At 50.8% G+C, this 17,998-nt stretch overlaps 1 gene segment (V, D, J or C); it reads right to left on the bottom strand.

Annotated features, from left to right (window-relative positions):
* Positions 1–16,681: 16,681 nt before the first annotated feature.
* On the bottom strand, positions 16,682–17,610 carry LOC311150982 (T cell receptor beta variable 30-like). The segment is given in 3 exons: positions 17,595–17,610; positions 16,853–17,150; positions 16,682–16,736 (listed from the first exon to the last, which is right to left on the bottom strand).
* Between the last annotated feature and the right edge of the window lie 388 nt (positions 17,611–17,998).

Genomic DNA, 17,998 nt, shown 5'->3' with positions numbered 1-17,998 from the left:
TGGCCACAAGGAACTGGTGGAAATCCATGGAGAAAGATCCCCTCCTTCCAGCCACCTGCCCCTGGTGACAGCACAGACACAGAGGTGTGGAAAGAGGAGAGGTGGAGAGGAAGAGATACGTCTCTCTGTGGGTGGGCAGGGGAGTGAGCAGGAGTCTGAAATGTCACAAGGCTGTTGGCTGTCCAGGAACGGTGGGCAATGACACCTGCAGGCAGTCATGAGGTGCTTGTACTCTGCTCCTCTGGCTTCCTGCTGTGTGTGAGCGTGGGTGTGCAAGAGTAGGTGGGACTTCAGTAGGTGCCATAGCTCAGAGCTATTGTGGAGCAGGATGGGGCAGTGTGGCAGCCTGAGTGTGTGCACAGGAATGCACAATATGGCAGAAATTTATGGGAAGAGAAGGAGATATCAGGAATGCAGGTTTGTGTCTGTTTCTCACTGATTGTCTTCTCCCTTCCACCCTCACTCTCTCAGAGTCCAAACCCTTCAAGCTGCAGTGTGGAATCACTGTTTTATCCCCGTTATGCCTGATGTGTTGTCCACGTATGAGAAAAGCTGCTGACCTGCAGAGAGGCTCCACAGATTTTTGCACAGTCTCCTCCTTTGTATAGCCTTCAAAACTGCAAAGCTCCTGTGTCAGATTCAGGTGGAACTTCCAGTGCATCATTTTCTGCCTCTTGTTCTAGTGCTTGGCATCACAGTGAAGAACCTGCATCCACCTCTTGGAACCATCCCTTCAGATCCTTGTAGACATTGATGAGGTGGCCACTTGGTTGTTTCTTCTCAAGGTAGAACAGGGCCAGCTCACTCAGCCTTTGTTCACTAAGGATGTGCTCCCCTTTATTGGTCATCTTTCTACTCCTCTCCTGGACATTCTCCAGGAGATCCAGGTCTCCTTTGTACCAAGATTCCCAAAATGCGACACAGCACCCCGAATTCCCCTCACCAGGGCTGAATGTAGCTTCACCTCCATCTCCCTGTGGGCAATGCTCTTCCAAATGCATCCCAGGACACCACTGCCTTTGTGGCTACCAGGACACACTGTTGCCTCATGGGGAGCTTCTTGTCCACCAGGACTCCCAGGTCCTTCTCTGAAGAGCTGCGTCCCAGCTGGTCTGCCCCCAGCCTGTGCTGCTGCATGGGACAGTTCCTCCCCAGCTGCAGAATCCTGCATTTGCCTTTGCTGAATTTCAGATGGTTCCTCTCTGCCCATCCCTCCAACCTGTCAAGGCCCATCTGAAGGGCTGCACAGCCCTCTCATGTATCAGAAACTTCTCCTAACTTGGTGTAATCAGGGAACTTGATAAGGAGACCCTCTACCCTTCATCTGAGTGTCTGATGTATAGAACGCTGTAACCTGTGAGAAATTTCTGTTATCTGCACGGCTTGCTAGTGTAACATGTTATTTTATAATATGTTTACTGAAGATAAAACTATATGTGGATAAAGGGCTGGAAGGCAAGTGTATCCTGCCCCAGACACCACTCTACATGGAGGACTTAGGGATCCACATAACACTGTGCAACAGAGGTAGCACAGGCTTGTGCTCTGCTGTTCATATTCCTTGGCCACAGAACAACCACAGACAAGGCGTTGTAACAGAGGAGCACGTGGGCAGCTTCCACATGGTGCTGGCTACTTCCACACCTGCCAGGCCTTGCCTTTATCTACAGCTGCACCAAGAACTTCCCACACAGGCACTCCTTCCTTTTCACAGTGAGAATTACGTGCAGGGTTGACTGGAGTCAAGTGGAAGTCAGTGGAGTGCAGATTGAATACAGAAAGGAGAAGGGGGGAAAGGAAAGGGAAGGGAGACAGAGAGAAGAAGGGCTGGCAGAAGCGAGTGTAGTGCAAATAAGAGTTAAATGAAGAGGGAGGCCTGGAGTGGCAAGATGACCGTGATGGACAAATACACAGCCAGCATTTGAGAAGAGGAGGAAGGCAAGGTCAGGAAGCAGAACAGCTAATCAGTGAGAAGTGATCACCCTGCCACGTGCAGCACCCACAAGGTGGAAAGCAGGTCCTGTTTGTGCAGGGACAACTTTGTGCTCAGCTCCCTCAGCAGTCTCACCACTGTGTTCACTCTCAGCACAGTAGTATGTGCCAGAGTCATTGAGAAAGGCATGTTCTATTGAGAGGGTGATACTGTCTCCTTGTATATTGCTGCTCTTGAAATGGCTCTCAAAACCCTTCTCCACTGCTGCGTTTGCACCTTCGAATGCATAAACCACCTGGGTCAGACTGGAATTCTTCTCTGAAGGCAGCATGTACCAGTACATAACTCTGTTTGTGGATTTCTTCTTGGAACACTCCAGATTCACGGACTGGCCTTCTTTTATCACCATGTCTGGAGACTGTTCCAGGGCTAACACTGGAAAGGAAACGTAGGGGCAGTGAGGAGATAGAAAAAATGGGGAAAATTTGACCTAAGCACTGTGGGTTAGTAGGGAAAGGGTGAGGAGACACAGGGCAGCAAGGGAGCAGTTCAAGGCATGGGACAGCTCTTAAGTCAGCAGGTGAATTTCCAATTTCTCCTCAATAGGCAAGATGCATTCCTGGGCACTTTGAGTCAAAAATCAGGAACCATGTACCGGCTGCACAAAGAATGACAAATAGATGGCCATTGCAGAAGATTTCAGGGATTTCCACTCCCACCACATTCACTGCTTATCCTCCATGCAGAAGTCTCTGCAGAAGGAAGCACTGCCAGGCACTGGTTACACAGCTGGGAGAGCAGCAGCGGGATCAGGGGAGGTGCTCAGGGCTGCGTTGAGTTCACTTACCCAGAGGGGCCAGCATGGCCACCAAGAAACAGCAGGGCACCATGGGGGGAAAGGCCCTACCCTCTGAGCAAGGTGCCTCTTGTAGCTGCCCAAAGGTATGTGCAGAGGGAGCAGGGAGTGAGGGTGAGACATCTCGGGGTGGGGCTGGGCAAGAAATGAGAGAAGGCATTGGCTGGCTGGGAACCCTGGGCAGGGACACAAACTGTGTGTCAGCACAAACTCTGTTTCTGCAGGAAAGCGCAAACCCAGCAGAGATGCAGCAGGTGGAAGGGGCAGGCTGGGCGTGGGTGGGTGTGGAGGGAAGGATGGGGTTGGAAGGACAGGACTGAGCTGAGCTTGCAGGGGGGGCTGAGTGAGTGCAAGGCAGAGCAATGCTGGCTGCTCCCATCCTGCTTCTGAAGGCCTTGGGAGATGGAGGAATGAGGGATAAAGGCCACACCGAGGCGCCTTGGATTTTCCCATGCTCTCTCCCTGCGTTCCCCAGACCTGGCTGCTTCAGTCCCTGCCTGGCCAGCCCACGTCCCAGCCCGCTGTGGGACAGCTCCTCTTCTCCTTGCAGCCCTGTGAGCACAGCAAACGCCATCGGTGAGAGGGAGGCAGGAGCCCGAAAGGCACCACAGCAGCCCCAGCACTCAGAGCTGTGAGGGCCCTCATGGGCCTTGCAGCGAGAGCGGTAGGGGAGGAAGGTAAATACCTGTGGGGAGCTGGGGGACAGTGGGCCTTGTCTTTCCAGCTGGTGGAGAGGGAATGCGCTGTGTTTACTATTCCACACCCTGATTCCCAGGCCATGAATTGATGTAGCAGATTTTAAGGAAGGAGATGTGGAATTGGAAGGGAATAGGAATCAGGAAGGATCTAGTTATGAGAGGACAGACAGGAAAATTCAGGGGGACAGACAGAATGAGATTAAAAGAGGAATGTGAGAGGCAGTCTGTGAATGGTAGAAAAATGAATGGAGACTGTGAGGACAAGAAGAAACCAGAGTCAGAAGGTGATTCAGAGATGGGAGAGAAAAGAAGAGCAGTTAGAGTCCATGCAAAAGACAGATGAATTGACAGATGGATGGACAGAAGGCAAGACGGTGAACCAAACCAAATTTTTTTTGAAAGGGTGGGGGACAGGTAAGAAAATGGGGTTCTCTCAAACACAGGGATCAGTGTGTGTGCTGGTGGCACATCCCTGTTTGCCTGCAAAGGTTTGTGCTATGCTGCACCAGCCTTTGACTCACTGTGGATCTTGTTCAGCACAGAAATATGTGCCTGAATCATTGAGTAGGGCATGCTGTATCTTCACAGATAAATGGTTGTTCTTAGTCCCATTACTCTGGAAGCGATTTTGGAATTCCTTCTCAATATCTGCTTTGCCACCTTCCACTGAATATACAACCAGCTGCATACTGGCATTCTTCTCCATGGGTAACTTGTACCAGGACATGGTGAAGATATCTTTCCCTGATGCAGAACATTCCAGAGTGATGGTGTCTCCCACCCGGACAACTGTATCTGGTGATTGCTGAATGGCCCAGCCTGGAGAGATAGGAGATGAAAGGTGGGAAGTGAAGTGAAATGCATTGAAGAGGACAAAAAATACACATCCTTGAAATATGCCATGGGATGGAATGCCACCGGGATATCAGGAAGCAGTGGGACAGTGTCCCGCTTCTCTGAAAAAGGCACATAGGGTAAAAAATCCCCAAACCAACCAGCTTCAAATACAACAGTGAATCTGTTTTGAAAAATAATGACTTTGGTACTCTCAAGTGAAGTATTAAAATGGGGCAGGAAAAACCACATTTGTCGCTTTGCAGGATTTCCTGATTCAATAGCTGGTGGTGGAAAAGTTCACCTGGTTCATTGCCCACCCCCAGCCTGGAAGCCTTGGGGAAGGGGCACTGCCAGGAACTGGGAGCACTGAGGACGGAGCAGCAACAGCTCCAGTGCAGCTGCTCAAGAGGAAGGGAAGCCCACTTACCCACAGGGAGCAGCATGGCCACAAGGAACTGGTGGAAATCCATGGAGAAAGATCCCCTCCTTCCAGCCACCTGCCCCTGGTGACAGCACAGACACAGAGGTGTGGAAAGAGGAGAGGTGGAGAGGAAGAGATACGTCTCTCTGTGGGTGGGCAGGGGAGTGAGCAGGAGTCTGAAATGTCACAAGGCTGTTGGCTGTCCAGGAACGGTGGGCAATGACACCTGCAGGCAGTCATGAGGTGCTTGTACTCTGCTCCTCTGGCTTCCTGCTGTGTGTGAGCGTGGGTGTGCAAGAGTAGGTGGGACTTCAGTAGGTGCCATAGTTCAGAGCTGTTATGGAGCAGGATGGGGCAGGGTGACAGCCTGAGTGTGTGCACAGGAATGCACAAAATGACAGAAATTTATGGGAAGAGAAGGACATCTCAGGAATGCAGGTTTGTGTCTGTTTCCCACTGTGTGTCTCATCACTAGCCTCCCTCACACTCACAGATTCCCAACCCTGCAAGCTGCAATGTGGAACCACTGCTTATCCCCGTTATGCCTGAGGTGTTGTCCACGCATGAGAAAAGCTGCTGACCTGCAAAGCTGGTGTTTCTTGGAGCCTGCCATTGAATACTTCTGTTTCTGTTCTTCTCTAACCCCAGAGGGGGATCTGGAAGAGACAACGGGCTGCCTTTGCTTCGACATTGGCAATGGCCTTTAAGAGCCTGCACCTCACAGAGATTTTTGAGGAGAAGCGTGTGCCCCACAGAATGTGCTGATCCACGCTGACCTCCACGCTAGAGAAGAACAGAGATGCTCCTTGCCTCTTTATTGCAACACTCTGCAAAAGAGTACCAGGACACAAATGTACAAAGCTGGAGAAAACCATGTCTTGTTTTCTCTGTGTCCACACAGCCTTGTTCACCTGCCAAAGGCAGTGGGAAATCCCTGCAGGGAGGGAGAGACACTCGTAGTTTGTGTGCACTGAGTTTGGGTACAGAGGTCTGACAGAGACTCTGCACATCCGTGCTGTGCTGTGTGCACAGCAGTGTGAGGCTGGCCCATCCAGGACATCAAGTGATCCCACTGCTCAGGGCTCTGAAGGGCTTTGCACTGAAGCTGTTTCCCTCTGTCCTGTCAGCAGAGGAGAGCAGCAGTGCCCCCAGCTCCTCCCAAATCCTCTGCTGCAGATCTGAGTGTGTCCCATTGCATTCATTTCCCCAAGCTGCCTAGAGAAGATTCTGAAAAGACCGCAGATTCCTTGAAGACGTGTGAGAAAAAAGCCAAGAGATTGGGCTACTTTGTAGAAATTTAAATGTACGCGCCACCAGCAGCACTCTAGCAGAGAGATGGTTGTTCCTGATGTGTCCATGCAAAGGGTCTCCAATTCCCTGGGGTGAGCAGAGGGTAGGGCAGTGCATGGGGAGCCTTGCAGAAGACATAATATTGGAGCAGTTAGTGATGTTGAACAGGCATGGCTGCTGTGTGGGGCCCTGTGTTTAGGTCCTGAGAAGCTTGGATGTTTGCCTGGGAATCTGCAGGGTGGGAACCACCTGGAGCTCCTTGTGCAGGCCCGTGCTGTGCACAGGTGTGTGACATGCAGGACAGATCCATGGGATGGGCCAGCTAAGAAGGGACCTCAAGGGGGTCACTGCTCCAACCTCCCTGCTCAAGCACAGTCACCCCACAGCACATGGCAGATGATTGTATGCAGATGGTTCTGGGATATCGCCAGAGAGAGAGGCTCTACATATTCTTTGGGCAATCTGCTGCCTTACACGGTCTTCAACACTTCAAAGCCCTTTTTTCAGATTCAGGTGGAATTTCCAGTGCGTCATTTTCTTCCTCTTGTCCTAGTGCTTGGCATCACACTGAAGAACCTGGATCCACCTCTTGGAACTAACCCTTCAGATCCTTGTGAGGTTGCTACTTAGTTGTTTCTTCTCAAGGCAGAGCAGGGCCAGCTATCTCAGCCTTTATTCAACTAATGAGCCATGCCCCCCTTTATTGGTCATCTTTCTACTCCTCACCTGGACATTCTCAGGAGGTCCAAGTGTCTTTTGCACGAAGGTGCCCAAAACGGGACACTGCAATGCAGATTCCTTCACCACGGCCGAGCAGAGCTTCATCTCCCTTGCCCTGCTGGCAATGCTCTTCCTAATGCATCCCAGGACACCACTGCCTTTGTGGCTACCAGGACACACTGCTGGCTCATGGAGAGCTTCTTGTCCACCAGGACCCCCAGGTCCTTCTCTGAAGAGCTGCGTCCCAGCTGGTCTGCCCCCAGCCTGTGCTGCTGCATGGGACAATTCCTCCCCAGCTGCAGAATCCTGCATTTGCCTTTGCTGAATTTCAGATGGTTCCTCTCTGCCCATCCCTCCAACCTGTCAAGGCCCATCTGAAGGGCTGCACAGCCCTCTCATGTATCAGAAACTTCTTCTTACTTGATGTAATCAGGGAACTTGATAAGGAGACCCTCTACCCTTCATCTGAGTGTCTGATGTATAGAACGCTGTAACCTGTGGGAAATTTCTGTTATCTGCACGGCTTGCTAGTGTAACATGTTATTTTATAATATGTTTACTGAAGATAAAACTATGTGTGGGTGAAGGGCTGGAAGGCAAGCGTATCCTGCCCCAGACACCACTCTACATGGAGGACTTAGGGATCCACATAACACTGTGCAACAGAGGTAGCACAGGCTTGTGCTCTGCTGTTCATATTCCTTGGCCACAGAACAACCACAGACAAGGCGTTGTAACAGAGGAGCACGTGGGCAGCTTCCACATGGTGCTGGCTACTTCCACACCTGCCAGGCCTTGCCTTTATCTACAGCTGCACCAAGAACTTCCCACACAAGCACTCCTTCCTTTACACAGTGAGAATGACGTGCAGGGTTGACAGGAGTTAATGGAAGTCAGTGGAGTGGAGACTGAAGACAGAAACAAGAAGGTGGGGAAGGGAAGGGAGACAGAGAGAAGAAGGGCTGGCAGAAGCGAGTGTAGTGCAAATAAGAGTTAAATGCAGAGGGAGGCCTGGAGTGGCAAGATGACAGTGATGGACAAGTACTCAGGCAGCACTTGAGAAGAGGAGGAAGGCAAGGCTAGGAAGCAGAACAGCTAATGAGTGAGAAGTGATCACCCTGCCTCATGCAGCACCCACAAGGTGGAAAGCAGGTCCTGTTTGAGCAGGGACAAGTTTGTGCTCAGCTGCCTCAGCAGTCTCACCACTGTGATCACTCTCAGCACAGTAGTATGTGCCAGAGTCATTGAGAAAGGCATGTTCTATTGAGAGGGTGATACTGTCTCCTTGTATATTGCTGCTCTTGAAATGGCTCTCAAAACCCTTCTCCACCACTGCGTTTGCACCTTCATATGCATAAACCACCTGGGTCAGACTGGAATTCTTCTCTGAAGGCAGCATGTACCAGTACATAGCACTGTTGGAGGATTTCTTCTTGGAACATTCCAGATTCACGGACTGGCCTTCTTTTATCACCATGTCTGGAGACTGTTCCAGGGCTAACACTGGAAAGGAAACGTAGGGGCAGTGAGGAGATAGAAAAAATGGGGAAAATCTCAACGGGGCACTGTGGTTTAGTAGGGAAAGGGTGAGGAGACATGGGGCACTCGAGGGAGCAGTTCAAGGCATGGGACAGCTCTTAAGTCAGCAGGTGAATTTCCAATCTCTCCTCCGTAGGCAAGATGCATTCCTGGCCAGTTTGAGTCCAAAACCAGTAACCATGTACTGGCTGCACAAAGAATGACAAATAGATGGCCATTGCAGAAGATTTCAGGGATTTCCACTCCCACCACATTCACTGCTTATCCTCCATGCAGAAAGCTCTGCAGAAGGAAGCACTGCCAGGCACTGGTTACACAGCTGGGAGAGCAGCAGCGGGATCAGGGGAGGTGCTCAGGGCTGCGTTGAGTTCACTTACCCAGAGGGGTCAGCATGGCCACCAAGAAACAGCAGGGCACCATGGGGGGAAAGGCCCTACCCTCTGAGCAAGGTGCCTCTTGTAGCTGCCCAAAGGTATGTGCAGAGGGAGCAGTGAGTGAGGGTGAGACATCTCGGGGTGGGGCTGGGCAAGAAATGAGAGAAGGCATTGGCTGGCTGGGAACCCTGGGCAGGGACAGAGAGCATCTGTGTCATTATCCTCTCTGCCTTGAAAATTGGCCTCTGCAAGGAGATCTGATTTCCGGTAGGACTGAGCTTGTCCTCCAGTGGGTGTGGAGGCGCCCCTGGGATTCAGGCAGTGAGAGCACTGGGGGCTAGAAAGCAGCTGTACAGTGCAATTGCCTTCACTCATGCTCTGCCAGGGACAGCTCTGTGCTGCTCTGCTCTCAGGCTGAGGAGACCCAGGCCACTGCAGCCTCTCCTCTGTGCCCTCAGGTGTTTCTGCTCTGAAGAAAATCCACGTGTCCTCTGCTACATGGAACAAAATCTGCATAACTGGGGATAGCTGGGGAACCTTATGAGCACAGGGATAAACAACATCTGGCACTGTGGCAAGTGGTGAAAGGGACACAGGGAAGGAGTGACAGCCATTCTGCTGAGGTCTGCTGGCAGCACATTTCCCTCCTCCTTCTCCTTCCTGTGCCTCAAGCTCTGCCTGACAATAGGGAAGGAGAAACAAGTGGAAATGGGTGAGGATTCCTGGTGGAACTTCTGCCTCATAATACTGGAATGAGAAGTCTCGAGGGGTGTCAACCAATTCAGTGTTTCCCTGAAGGAGAAATTTCAGTTGAAGGCCTGAGGAAAATTGTAGGCAAGTTTTAAGCAGCAGACAGGATCAGCCAGTGGAGACTGTGACACAGGGTTCTCTTATGAATTCACTATGACAATAATGGTTATAACAGAGTTTTACTTGTACTTAAGCCCTGCTTACCCCAAATCCAGGACCTTGCAGTGTCTCATGCTCTGCCAGAGAACAGCTGCACAAGCAGCTGGCAGGGAGCATTTCCAGGACAGCAGACCCAAAGTGGCCAAAAGGATATTTGCTCCCATTCAGCCTGATGCTCAACATGGAAACAGAGGGGAGCTGGCCAGCTGCGGCCTGTGACTGCTCAGGGATGGACTGGGCACCAGGTCAGTGGGTGCTGAGGGACAGTATTGTGCATCCCATGGATTTATCTGGCTTTTATTTTTCCACTCTTTTCTATTTCTCCTATATTGCTCTGTTTGGATCTCAGCCTGTCAGTTCTACCCTTTTTCCCAGGGGCAGGGGTAGTGAGAGAGTGCCTGTAACCCCCAGAGGCTGACTGGGCTTTAACCACAAGAACATGAGCATCTCCCTGTTCTCACTGCTGTGGCATGAGCTGCAGCTCCCCTGACCAAGCCTGTGCTTCACACTCCAGCAAGGAATTTCCAGCTTCTGTTCTAGATGGATTATGATAATTTAGGTGAGGTTTTCCCTGGGCCTTTGCATTGTGTTTTAAAGTGGAGACAGAGAGGAATGTGCAAGTCAGGGCAGCCCTTGTGGCTTTCAGCAAGCAGCAGGAGATGTAGTGGATGGGCCAGACAAGGTGCTTGGAAACACCAACAAGCCCTGCTGAAAACTCCACTTGGATGTCTTCCTCCTGGCCCTTGTCCTGGTCACCAGGGACATTGTGTGGCGATCCTGGGCAGTCTCCTGCTGTGGGCAGGGACAATTCTCAAACATCAGAGAGTTCAGGTCACAGGGCAGGGGTGTATCTTGGGATGTGTGTCGATTCCCTGGAGACCAGTGGGGCTACGGACCAGTGGGCTTTGTCTTTCCAGCTGGTGGAGAGGGAATGCGCTGTGTGAACCATTCCACACCCTGCTTCCCAAACCATGAATTGATCCAGGAGATTCTAAGTAAGGAGAAATGTAAGATGAAGGGAATAGGAAATAGGACGGAGCGAGATATGAGAGGACAAAGTAGAAAAGTCAGGGGGACACACAGAAAGCCATTAAAAGAGCAAAATCAGAAACAATCTGGGATATGAATTCGGTGAGTCAGTGAGGACAATAAGAACTAAGAGTGCAAAGGAGATTCAGAGATGGCAAAGAACAGAAAAGCAGCTAGAGACCAAGGGAAATACAGATAGATGATCACATAGATGTATAGAAGTACAGACAGACAGTCATATCGTGTTCTCCTGAAGAGCTGGAGGGCAAGTAAGAAAACAGGTCTCTGTCAAACACAGGGCTCAGTGTGTGTGCTAGTGGTACATCCCTGTTTGCCTGCAAAGGTTTGTGTTGTGCTGCACCAGCCTCTGACTCACTGTGGATCTTGTTCAGCACAGAAATATGTGCCTGAGTCATTGAGAAGGGCATGCTGTATCTTCACAGATAATTGGTTCTCCTTAGTCCCATTACTCTGGAAGCGATTTTGGAATTCCTTCTCAATATCTGCTTTGCCACCTTCCACTGAATATACAACCAGCTGCATACTGGCATTCTTCTCCATGGGTTGCTTATACCAGTACATGTTGTAGAAATTTTTCCCTGATGCAGAACATTCCAGAGTGACGGTGTCTCCCACCCGGACAACTGTATCTGGTGATTGCTGAAGGGCCCAGCCTGGAGAGACAGGAGATGAAAGGTGGGAAGTGAAATGCATTGAAGAGAACAAAAATACACATCCTTGAAGTATGTCATGGGATGGAATGCCACCAGGACATTTTAGAAAGCAGTGGGCCAGTGCCCTGCTTCTCTGAAAAACGCACACAGGATCCAAACACCCTAAACCAACCAGCTTCAAATGCAAGAGTGAATCTGTTTTGAGAAATAATGACTTTGGTACTCTCAAGTGAAGTATTAAAATGGGTCAGGAAAAACCACATTTGTAGCTTTGCAGGATTTCCTGATTCAATAGCTGGTGGTGGAAAAGTTCACCTGGTTCATTGCCCACCCCCAGCCTGGAAGCCCTGGGGAAGGGGCACTGCCAGGAACTGGGAGCACAGCTGAGGATGGAGCAGCAACAGCTCCAGTGCAGCTGCTCAAGAGGAAGGGAAGCGCACTTACCCACAGGGAGCAGCATGGCCACAAGGAACTGGTGGAAATCCATGGAGAAAGATCCCCTCCTTCCAGCCACCTGCCCCTGGTGACAGCACAGACACAGAGGTGTGGAAAGAGGAGAGGTGGAGAGGAAGAGATACGTCTCTCTGTGGGTGGGCAGGGGAGTGAGCAGGAGTCTGAAATGTCACAAGGCTGTTGGCTGTCCAGGAACGGTGGGCAATGACACCTGCAGGCAGTCATGAGGTGCTTGTACTCTGCTCCTCTGGCTTCCTGCTGTGTGTGAGCGTGGGTGTGCAAGAGTAGGTGGGACTTCAGTAGGTGCCATAGTTCAGAGCTGTTATGGAGCAGGATGGGGCAGTGTGGCAGCCTGAGTGTGTGCACAGGAATGCACAAATTGGCAGAAATTGATGGGAAGAGAAGGACATCTCAGGAATGCAGGTTTGTGTATGTGTCCCACTGTGTGTCTCCTCACTAGCCTCCCTCACACTCTCAGAGTCCCAGCCATTCAAGCTGCAATGTGGAATCACTGTTTTATCCCCGTTATGCCTGATGTGTTGTCCACGTATGAGAAAAGCTGCTGACCTGTAGAGGGGCTCCACAGATTTTTGCACAGTCTACTCCTTTGTATAGCCTTCAAAACTGCAAAGCTCCTATTTCAGATTCAGGTGGAACTTCCAGGGCATCATTTTCTGCCTCTTGTCCTAGTGCTTGGCATTACAGTGAAGAACCTGCATCCACCTCTTGGAACCATCCCTTCAGATCCTTTTAGACATTGATGAGGCGGCCACTTGGTTGTTTCTTCTCAAGGTAGAACAGGGCCAGCTCACTCAGCCTTTGTTCACTAAGGATGTGCTCCCCATAATTGGTCATCTTTCTGCTACTCTCCTGGACATTCTCCAGGAGATCCCGGTCTCCTTTGTACCAAGATTCCCAAAATGCGACACAGCACCCCGAATTCCCCTCACCAGGGCTGAGTGGAGCTTCACCTCCATCTCCCTGTGGGCAATGCTCTTCCAAATGCATCCCAGGACACCACTGCCTTTGTGGCTACCAGGACACACTGTTGCCTCATGGGGAGCTTCGTGTCTACCAGGACTCCCAGGTCCTTCTCTGAAGAGCTGCGTCCCAGCTGGTCTGCCCCCAGCCTGTGCTGCTGCATGGGACAATTCCTCCCCAGCTGCAGAACCCTGCATTTGCCTTTGCTGAATTTCAGATGGTTCCTCTCTGCCCATCCCTCCAACCTGTCAAGGCCCATCTGAAGGGCTGCACAGCCCTCTCATGTATCAGAAACTTCTCCTAACTTGGTGTAATCAGGGAACTTGATAAGGAGACCCTCTACCCTTCATCTGAGTGGCTGATGTATAGAATGCTGTAACCTGTGGGAAATTTCTGTTATCTGCACGGCTTGCTAGTGTAACATGTTATTTTATAATATGTTTACTGAAGATAAATCTATGTGTGGGTGAAGGGCTGGAAGGGAAGTGTATCCTGCCCCAGACACCACTCTACATGGAGGACTTAGGGATCCACATAACACTGTGCAACAGAGGTAGCACAGGCTTGTGCTCTGCTGTTCATATTCCTTGGCCACAGAACAACCACAGACAAGGCGTTGTAACAGAGGAGCACGTGGGCAGCTCCCACATGGTGCTGGCTACTTCCACACCTGCCAGGCCTTGCCTTTATCTACAGCTGAAACAAGAACGTCCCACACAGGCACTCCTTTGGTTTGACAGTGAGAATTATGTGCAGGGTTGCCTGGAGTTAATGGAAGTCAGTGGAGTGGAGGCTGAAGACAGAAACAAGAAGGTGGAGAAGGGAAGGGAGACAGAGAGAAGCAGGGCTGGCAGAAGCAAGTGTAGTGCAAATAGTAGAGTTAAATGCAGAGGGAGGCCTGGAGTGGCAAGATGACAGTGATGGACAAATACTCAGCCAGCATCTGAGAAGAGGGGAAGGCAAGGTTAGGAAGCAGAACAGCTACTGAGTGAGAAGTGATCACCCTGCAATGTGCAGCACCCACAAGGTGGAAAGCAGGTCCTGTTTGAGCAGGGACAAGTTTGTGCTCAGCTGCCTCAGCAGTCTCACCACTGTGTTCACTCTCAGCACAGTAGTATGTGCCAGAGTCATTGAGAAAGGCATGTTCTATTGAGAGGGTGATACTGTCTCCTTGTATATTGCTGCTCTTGAAATGGCTCTCAAAACCCTTCTCCACCACTGCGTTAAGACCTTCATATGCATAAACCACTTGGGTCAGACTGGAATTCTTCTCTGAAGGCTGCATGTACCAGTACATAACTCTGTTTGTGGATTTCTTCTTGGAACATTCCAGATTCACGGATTCGCCTTCTTTTATCACCATATCTGGAGACTGTTCCAGGGCTAACACTGGAAAGGAAAAGTAGGGGCAGTGAGGAGATAGAAAAAATGGGGAAAATTTGACCTAAGCACTGTGGGTTAGTAGGGAATGGGTGAGGTGACATAGGGCAGCCAAGAGATCAGTTCAAGGCATGAGACACCTCTTCAGATGAGAGGGTGAATTTCTAATTTCTCCTCAGCAGGCAAGATGGATTCCTGGGCACTTTGAGTCAAAAACCAGGAACCATGTACCGGCTGCACAAAGAATGATAAATAGATGGCCATTGCAGAAGATTTCAGGGATTCCCATTCCCACCACATTCACTGCTTATCCTCCATGCAGAAAGCTCTGCAGAAGGAAGCACTGCCAGGCACTGGTTACACAGCTGGGAGAGCAGCAGCGGGATCAGGGGAGGTGCTCAGGGCTGCGTTGAGTTCACTTACCCAGAGGGGTCAGCATGGCCACCAAGAAACAGCAGGGCACCATGGGGGGAAAGGCCCTACCCTCTGAGCAAGGTGCCTCTTGTAGCTGCCCAAAGGTATGTGCAGAGGGAGCAGTGAGTGAGGGTGAGACATCTCGGGGTGGGGCTGGGCAAGAAATGAGAGAAGGCATTGGCTGGCTGGGAACCCTGGGCAGGGACAGAGAGCATCTGTGTCATTATCCTCTCTGCCTTGAAAATTGGCCTCTGCAAGGAGATTTGCTTTCCTGTAGGACTGAGCTTGTCCTCCAGTGGGTGTGGAGGCGCCCCTTGGATTCAGGCAGTGAGAGCACTGGGGGCTAGAAAGCAGCTGTACAGTGCAATTTCCTTCACTCATGCTCTGCCAGGGACACCTCTGTGCTGCTCTGCTCTCAGGCTGAGGAGACCCAGGCCACTGCAGCCTCTCCTCTGTGCCCTCAGGTGTTTCTGCTCTGAAGAAAATCCACGTGTCCTCTGCTGCATGGGACAAAAATCTGCATGGGATAGCTGGGGAAGCCGATGAGCACACGGATAAATAACATCTGGCACTGTGGCAAGGTGTGAAGGGGACACAGGGAAAAAGTGACAGGCCATTCTGCTGAGGTCTGCTGGCAGCACATTTCCCTCATCCTTCTCCTTCCTGTGCCTCAAGCTCTGCCTGACAATAGGGAAGGAGAAACAAGTGGAAATGGGTGAGGATCCCTGGTGGAACTTCTGCCCCATAATGCTGGGACGGAGAAAGAAAGGAGAAGGCTCATGAGGTATCACCCAATTCAGTGTTTCACTGAAGGAGAAATTTCAATGGAAATCCTGAGGAAAACTGGGTGCAAGTTCTAAGCAGGAGACAGGATCAGCCAGGTGAGACTTTGGCACAGGGTTCTGTTCTGAATTCACTATGACAATAATGGTTATAACAGAGTTTTACTTGTAGTTAAGCCCTGCTTACCCCAAATCCAGGACCTTGCAGTATCTCATGCTCTGCCAGAGATCAGCTGCACAAGCAGCTGGCAGGGAGCATTTCCAGGACAGCAGACCCAAACTGGCCAAAAGGATATTTGCTCCCATTCAGCCTGATGCTCAACATGGAAACAGAGGGGAGCTGGCCAGCTGTGGCCTGTCACTGCTCAGGGATGGGCTGGGCACCAGGTCAGTGGGTGCTGAGGGACAGTATTGCACATCCCATGGATTTATCTGGCGCTTTTTCCCACTCTTTTCTATTTCTCCTATATTGTTCTGTTTGGATCTCAGCCTGTCAGTTTTACCCTTGTTCCCATCCTACCACAGGAAGGGGGCAGTGAGGGAGTGCCTGTAACCCCCAGAGGCTGACTGGGCTTTAACCACAAGGACATGAGCACCAGACAGCATCTCCCTGTTCCCCCTGGCATGGCATGAGCTGCAGCTCCCCTGACCAAGCCTGTGCTTCACACTCCAGCAAGGAATTTCCAGCTTCTGTTCTTGATGGATTATGATAATTTAGGTTAGGATTCCCCTGGGCCTTTGCATTGTGTTTTAAAGTGGAGATAAAGAGGAATGGGCAAGTCAGGGCAGCCCTCGTGACTTTCAGCAAGCAGCAGGAGATGTAGTGGATGGGCCAGACAAGGTGCTTGGAAACACCTACAAGCCCTGCTGAAAACCCCACTCGGACTTCTTCCTCCTGGCCCTTGTCCTGGTCACCAGGGACATTGTGTGGCGATCCTGGGCAGTCTCCTGCTGTGGGCAGGGACAATTCTCAAACATCAGAGAGTTCAGGTCACAGGGCAGGGATGTAACATGGGCTGTGTGTCGATTTCCTGGAGACCAGTGGGGCTACGGACCAGTGGGCTTTGTCTTTCCAGCTGGTGGAGAGGGAATGCGCTGTGTGAACCAATCCACACCCTGCTTCCCAAACCATGAATTGATCCAGGAGATTCTAAGTACGGAGAAATGTAAGATGAAGGGAATAGGAAATAGGACGGAGCGAGATATGAGAGGACCAAGTGGAAAAGTCAGGAGGACACACAAAAAGCCATTAAAAGAGCAAAATCAGAAACAATCTGCGATATAAATTCAGTGAGAGAGTGAGGACAATAAGAACTGTGCTGTCAAAGGGGTTTCAGAGATGGCAAAGAACAGAAAAGCAGCTAGAGACCAAGTTAAAGACACATAGATGATCAGATAGATGGGTAGAAGTACAGACAGACAGTCATATGGTGTTTTCTTGAAGAGCTGGAGGGCAAGTAAGAAAATAGGTCTCTGTCAAACACAGGTCTCAGTGTCTGCTGGTGGCACATCCCTGTTTGCCTGCAAAGGTTTGTGCTATGATGCACCAGCCTTTGACTCACTGTGGATCTTGTTCAGCACAGAAATATGTGCCTGAGTCATTGAGAAGGGCATGCTGAATCTTCACAGATAATTGGTTCTTCTTAGTCCCATTACTCTGGAAGTGATTTTGGAATTCCTTCTCAATATCTGCTTTGCCACCTTCCACTGAATATACAACCAGCTGCATACTGGCATTCTTCTCCATGGGTTGCTTGTACCAGTACAAGTGTATGAAATCTTTCCCTGATGCAGAACATTCCAGAGTGACGGTGTCTCCCACCCGGACAACTGTATCTGGTGATTGCTGAAGGGCCCAGCCTGGAGAGACAGGAGATGAAAGGTGGGAAGTGAAATGCATTGAAGAGAACAAAAATACACATCCTTGAAGTATGTCATGGGATGGAATGCCACCAGGACATTTTAGAAAGCAGTGGGCCAGTGCCCTGCTTCTCTGAAAAACGCACACAGGATCCAAACAACCCAAACCAACCAGCTTTAAATGCAGCAGTGAATCTGTTTTGAGAAATAATGACTTTGGTACTCTCAAGTGAAGTATTAAAATGGGTCAGGAAAAACCACATTTGTAGCTTTGCAGGATTTCCTGATTCAATAGCTGGTGGTGGAAAAGTTCACCTGGTTCATTGCCCACCCCCAGCCTGGAAGCACTGGGGAAGGAGCACTGCCAGGAACTGGGAGCACAGCTGAGGATGGAGCAGCAACAGCTCCAGTGCAGCTGCTCAAGAGGAAGGGAAGCGCACTTACCCACAGGGAGCAGCATGGCCACAAGGAACTGGTGGAAATCCATGGAGAAAGATCCCCTCCTTCCAGCCACCTGCCCCTGGTGACAGCACAGACACAGAGGTGTGGAAAGAGGAGAGGTGGAGAGGAAGAGATACGTCTCTCTGTGGGTGGGCAGGGGAGTGAGCAGGAGTCTGAAATGTCACAAGGCTGTTGGCTGTCCAGGAACGGTGGGCAATGACACCTGCAGGCAGTCATGAGGTGCTTGTACTCTGCTCCTCTGGCTTCCTGCTGTGTGTGAGCGTGGGTGTGCAAGAGTAGGTGGGACTTCAGTAGGTGCCATAGTTCAGAGCTGTCATGGAGCAGGATGGGGCAGGGTGACAGCCTGAGTGTGTGCACAGGAATGCACAAATTGGCAGAAATTGATG

Source organism: Fringilla coelebs, assembly GCF_963513975.1.
Source record: "Fringilla coelebs genome assembly, chromosome: 2".
NCBI lineage: Eukaryota > Metazoa > Chordata > Aves > Passeriformes > Fringillidae > Fringilla > Fringilla coelebs.
The sequence above is the reverse complement of the archived record's forward strand: the minus strand, read 5'-3'. Positions and strand labels throughout refer to the sequence as shown.